The 6,584-nt window shown below is 38.2% G+C and overlaps 1 long non-coding RNA gene across 1 annotated transcript; it reads right to left on the reverse strand.

Annotated features, from left to right (window-relative positions):
- Positions 1-3,630: 3,630 nt before the first annotated feature.
- On the reverse strand, positions 3,631-6,411 carry LOC112151410. The gene is made up of 2 exons (XR_002920119.2): positions 5,102-6,411; positions 3,631-3,820 (listed from the first exon to the last, which is right to left on the reverse strand). It is a non-coding gene; the product is annotated as an uncharacterized LOC112151410 (long non-coding RNA).
- Between the last annotated feature and the right edge of the window lie 173 nt (positions 6,412-6,584).

A 6,584-nucleotide genomic window follows, 5' to 3' on the forward strand; every position in this document is an offset into this window, starting at 1 on the left:
CCGGATGGATGGAAAACAGTTTCTGACCTAAAGGTCAAAATCCTTCAGTCAGATTCATGAATTTCTACCTTCACTTACATGAACTTACATCTAGATGCAACATCTTCATCAGTTCATTAACACATGAACCCCGAACACCACCAGCAGCAGCTGTGTTTTTACTGTACGGTCTGTGCAAACACCTGCCTGACAGGTGTGTTAATAAAACCCACAGCGTGGCTTCAACACTCGCCTCACATGACGGGACAAACGAGATGAGATTATCAGACTCTCTTCAGCTCAGCCGGTTTAGCTAATTATTCTGTTCTCGTTATGGGATGTTGGACTCAGGTTTTAATTATGCTGAGGGGTTCCAGGCCATGAAGGAAACGAATGTGTGCAGCAGACTCTGCACAGCTTGTTAGGTGGAGTTTTGTCCTCTCAGAGCAGATTATCCGTGTTTGACAAATAAGTGTTTTAATTCAACTCTAATTTGTCCCTGAAATGTGATGTTTTGTTGTCAAAAATGGATTGTTTTTTTTATTTGAACCTGATTCTTCACTCAGAGTCTGGAAGCATGCTGGCTCTGTGTGTCAGTGGGACTTGCTGCAGGATTTGGCCGGAGGAGGAACCCTAAGATCTGGGGATGCAGTGAATAAAACGTCTGAAATGAGGCCCAGAGGGGTTTCTCACCTGAGATGCTGCTGCTTCTCTGGATCTCAGAGCTCCACACTACGACAAACTTCACAGCGTTTTCCACTGGATGCTCTGGAGCCAAACCCTGTCAGCAAACAACCTCATTCTGGGAGCTAAAATTGAAAGTTAAAGCTGCTTCTTCTGAGGAAGTCCAACAAACCTCAGACTGAAGGGGGTAAAAGGGAAAAGCGGGGCCTCCTTTTCTATTAAGTCGGACTTTTAAAACCCAAACTCCACTTCAATATCCTCAAAAGGAGCAATTTTCCATTTTTAATTATTTATGATTTCAAGTAAGTGAATGTTTCTTTTTAGCTAAAGCAGAAAAGCATCCAGTACAACTGTTAGCACAAACCTATTAGTGTGTATATGTCATTGACTGTATGTGGCGTTCCAAACAGGAAGTACCCTCCATAATTAGAAATAACAGCTGTTAGTCATGCTATTGGTCAGAATAACTGTTCTTGCTTTTTTTTTTATTTTTTTTTATCTCAATTGTCTGTGTGAGTATGAAGGTTGTGCAGTTGTTATATGCGTTTTGTTTCTGCAGAAATACGAGGATTTTTACTAAATTCTGTTGTTTTTTCCATCATTACTCCTTGTTTTGTGCAGATATACATCTTGTGTCCAAAGACCAAATAACTCAGGTTGGAACAGTAAAATCTGTCCAATTTTTTTTGGTCCAAAACCACAAAAATCAAGATAAATTTATGGCTAAATGTAGATTTGACTCAATCTGAGTCACACATGAGAACTTCTAATTTCTGTCACTTCCTGTCGGCCCGTTTGATGTGGAAGGAAGCGACTCCACAGACCAGAACATGTTGGACGGATGTGTGGAACATTTTGCTGTAAACTGAGGCGATTAACCAGATTGCAAAGTAGGTTGCAGGTTCAAATTCAGAGTCTGACATCATGAAAAAAAAAAAAATCTATCTTCAAACATAAGTTGTGTTTTTAAGATGTTCTTATCGCAAGACTACCAAGGTCTAACCTCAAACTAAAATAACTAAACCCAGCAGTGTAAGACTACTGAGGACAAAGAACAACACAAACCAGCACAACTCAAAGTAAAACCCGACTGATACACAGCCTGGTGCTAAGCTCCTCCTCTGTCTTAAATCGCCAGCAGGTGATAATTAAGGCACATTGGCCACACCTGCCAGGTGAGCAGATGGACTACGTGCAACAGAGGAAATAAGTACAGAAAATAATCTTAAAATTGCATTTTGGGTATTTCTTTATTCAAATTGTTGTGAATTGGTCTCAACCACAACTCAGAAGGATTTTCTGATAAAGTCCTGCCACTCTGCAGAAACTATGTCCTAGAAATCGACAAAGATTTTTTACATTTGAACTAAAAACGGTATAATTTTAATTAAAAGACCACTGGGAAGGCTTTGAAAATAGATCAAAAAAATGATTTAAAACTTTGAATTTTTCTTGCAGCAAAGTAAACTCTCTCTATTATCCAACAATAATTTGAACATCCTAATTTAATTATAGTTATTATTGCAGAAATATTGAAAACCATTTTGTTTCTGGTTCTTTAGTGGTAATCGGTTCAGTCAGACGAACGTGAAGCTTCAGCTCAGAAAATATGAAGGAACAGCTTAACATTATTGTGTCAAAAATGCCAATCATGTTTGTTTACTTATTAAGCCAAAGAGCCAAACGAGCTTCCGGATGTTTCCACAATAATCCTCTCCAATCAAGAGAATTATCTGCTTTACTGGGATTGTTTCTTTCATTGGGACGGAATGAACATATCCATTTATTTTACAATATTCATGGCATTTATAGCAGAGAGTCCAGAGATTAGACAGAGCCTGTGATTACCTGCACAGGTGGAGTCGATCTGCAGGACAGAAACATCTAAAGGTGAAGTCAGACTGAAGAAGTCTTTTAGTCCAGATCAAGTCCACCTTATTTGGTCTGGATCGAGTTCAGAACCGTTTGGTCTGGCTTCAACCAGACTAATGATCTCTTCACTCACTGGTCAGAATATTATTAGGGCGGGGCAAAGCAAAAAGAGACAGAATAATGGAAATCCTTTGCTTTGCAGTCCTGGTCAACATAGTTCATAAGTCTTAATGAGGCCTGAACCAGAGCGCTTCATTAGATCCAGAAATGTCTGGATTCCTCTGATCTGGTAATCCGCTGCAGGTTTTGATCATTCTGATCTGGCAGTCCGGTCCAGGTTTTGATCAGTCTGATCCGGCAGTCCGGTCCAGGTTTTGATCATTCTGATCCGGCAGTCCGGTCCAGGCTTTGATCAGTCTGATCTGGCAGTCCGGTCCAGTTTTGATCACTCTGATTGAGTAGTCCGGTCCAGGTTTTGATCATTCTGATCCTGCAGTCCGGTCCAGGTTTTGATCGCTCTGATTGAGCAGTCCGGTCCAGGTTTTGGTTTCAGACACTATCAGCTCCAGTTACCTTTAACACACCTGTTCTCTTTCTCCTACCTGACAAGTAAAATTTTGTGTTACAGTCTATTTTTGACGATGAGCCTGAACAAACTCTGACGGCGGTTATCAGCCGGGTCAGTCGGCACCGGTCTGCAGACCGTGGGGGGTGGGGGTCGCTTTGGCAGCACATGACAGCACATTCCTCTTAAGACGAACAAACAATCCTCAGCAAATTAGTGAGAAATAGAAAACATAATTCATATTCACAAGTGCACAGCTGCTGCTACAGGAAGGAGAATTGGCAGAATAAAAAGAGGAGAAGAAGAAAAGCGGCAGCTGCTGCCGGTCAGATAGAAAACCGCCGCGCCTCCTGCTGATATTTACCTGCATCAATACCTGAACTACAATCAACTCAGGTGATGAAAGCTTTGAGTCTGTGTGGAGCAACTTGGTCTTTGAGACGATTCCTGCAGGATCTTTCTCATCCATGACCGTAAAAGATGAAACTGCTTTTTAAATAATTGCATCAAAGTGAAGAAAAACTGCTAAAAAAGTTTCAAAAGTTTTAATAAAGCAATAAATATTTTATCTGTTTGGACACGTTGAGACGATGAGCAGGGATGATGTTGGTAGAAGGATGTTGAGGTTCAAGTGGAAGGAGACCAAAGAGGTTCATGGATGTGGAGGTGAAGGTCCGACTGAAGTAGGTTATTCACTGTGGCGCCCCCTAAAGGGAGCAGCTGGAAAAAACAGAACTTTTTATTGCCATTGTTGGTGAGTGTGACCTTCACCAAGTAGGATTTTTTGGGATGATCTGTGCAAAAATAGAGCAGAAACAGGCTCTAATACTGTTGTGATTACAACTTTAAATCTTGTAAATTTACGAGAAAAAAGTCGTAACTGTTAAATGACCAGAAAAAAGTCGTATGTTTATTACTTCAAACGTTATGGATACATTTCTGATTTTTTTTTCTTGTAAATTGACGTGTTTTAAAGTCGTAAGTTTAAGAGAAAACACATAGATTTACCAAAACACATTGTAAACTTGCGACAAGAATTAATACATTTGCAAGAAAACGTCAGAAATGTGCGAGAAAAAACTCCAAATTTATGAGAAAAACACGCAGTAAACTTACAAGAAAAAGTCATAAATATATAAGAAAAAAAACTCAAACATTTATTTGAAAAAAATTCAAAAATTAACAAGAAAAATTTTTCAAAAACTTATGAGAAAAATCATAAAATTTACAAGAAATAAGGCGTAAAATTTACAACAAAAAAATTATAAACTTACAAGAAAAAGTCATAAATATATAAGAAAAAAAACTCAAACATTTATTTGAAAAGAATTCAAAAATTAACAAGAAAAAATTTTCAAAAACTTATGAGAAAAATCATAAAATTTACAAGAAATAAGGTGTAAAATTTACAACAAGAAAATTATAAACTTACATAAAAAGTCAAACTAATGAGAAAAAAGTCATAAATTTATGAAAAAAAAATAATTTGCGAGATTTAAAGTTGCAAATTTAGTCTTTTAAATCTCAAAATATTAGCGAGACAAATACTTTTACAAGAAAAAGATTTATAAATTTACGAAAAAATAAGTCGTAAAATTTACAACAAAAAAGTTGTAAACTTATGAACATTTTAGCTGGCAATCAGATCAGTATTTTTATCTATTAGCTTTAGCGTTTTTAGTGATCAATTTCAGCAGCCAAATTCAGCTTTCAGCATTGAGACTAGTACTATTGCAGGTAATGTTTTATATCTAGGTCATAATTATGTTAAAAAGTTACGATTTTAGTTTTAGAGTGTTCAATAAATGTTCATCCTGTTCGACTTTTGGATTTCGGCCCCTTATCTGATTGAGTTTGACCCCCCTGCCCTACATCTCGTTAGAAAAACAACACTTCAAAATTATTGATCTTTAATTATAAAGAAAATTGAATTTTTGATCAATTCTTTCTAAAAAAAAGTGAACTCAAAAACAGAATAAACTTGTGTGAAAAGACAAAAACCTGAAACTTTCCGCGGCTCTGACTTTGGGCTGAACTGACTCGTTTGCATCTCCTCCTAAAGCGGGACATTATCTCGTGTTCATCATGAAAACTTTCCTCCTGATTGTTGAAACTCTTCTGAACATGATTGGATCTCCTCCACAGATACAGCATCTTATATCTGGACGGTCCAGATGGATCCAGATCTTCAAACTGCCTCTGAAGTTCTGGATTTGATAAGAAGCACAATGTTACCTCACTAATCACACATTTTCCAAGTTCAGTAAATGTACATCGCCATCGTTTTGATCTATTTTTAGAGTTTTAAAGTATTCTAAATCTTGCAAATTGAGAAAGAACCAATTGTAGATACATCTCTTAAATAATGTACATTGACATTTCATTCCCTCATTCTTATCAGTCCATTCATAACTTTGTCTGCAGTGGACACGACTTTCAGATTTCACAGGTTTTCTCTTCCCAGTTTGCTGACTCATCAGACCTTCATCACCTCAGCTTCAACTGACAAAGAGTTCACAGCGTTCCTATTAACTCCGACCAATCAGAGCGTCGAACAGCAGCAGAGGCGGAGTGACCACAGAGCCAGGAGAGCTCCGATGAAGCTCCTGAGGAGGAAATCCGTCGGGAAGTTCAGCTCTCAGAGCTGCAGATGAGATTTTCCTCCAGCTTTAAACGCGCTCATCTTGTGATGCTGAGATGTTCCCAAAACGAAACGACAAATGGAGCAATTTATGATCGACAAATGAAGGGATCAAGAGAGAAAAGGAGAGATTGGACGAAGATGAAAGGAGATAAAACGGTTCTGCTTGAATTAACTCAATCTGTTTGCGATAAGGTCATTATTTTCAGGATTCACGCTGGTATTAAAGCTAAAAGAAAACAGATAAATCCCTCGTGGTGAAAACAACAACATCAATTCATCACTAATCTTGTAAACAAACTCGTTCGACCACCAAGAAGACAAACTTTCAGTCGATTTCTGTATATTTAGACAAACTGAACTGAAAATCCATTTAACCTAAAACAACGATCTGGAACAGTTTTAACTCCATATTATAAACACTGGTCAGGATTATCTAGAAATGACATTTGGATTAACTCCATTAACTCCATTAACTCCATTAACTCCATTAACTCAGGGTTCCTCCTCCAGTCCAAAAACATTCTTCATGGGTTAAAAAATGACTAAAAGTGTTTCTACTAGTGCATGTGTGTATAAATGTGTGGAACTGAAACAGACAGGTGACCTGTTTAAGGTGAACTCCACCTCAACTAACAGTATTAGGGATAGGCTCCAGCAACCGTGTGATGGGCGGACAGATGAATGGATGGATGGATGGATGGATGGACGAATGGATGGATGGATGAATGGATCGATTGACAAATGGATGGATGGATGGATGGATGGATGGATGGATGGACGGATGGATGGATGGATGGATGGACGGATGGATGGATGGATGGATGGATAGACAGATGAATG

The sequence above is a fragment of the Oryzias melastigma genome, linkage group LG20 (genome assembly GCF_002922805.2).
Source record: "Oryzias melastigma strain HK-1 linkage group LG20, ASM292280v2, whole genome shotgun sequence".
Lineage (NCBI taxonomy): Eukaryota > Metazoa > Chordata > Actinopteri > Beloniformes > Adrianichthyidae > Oryzias > Oryzias melastigma.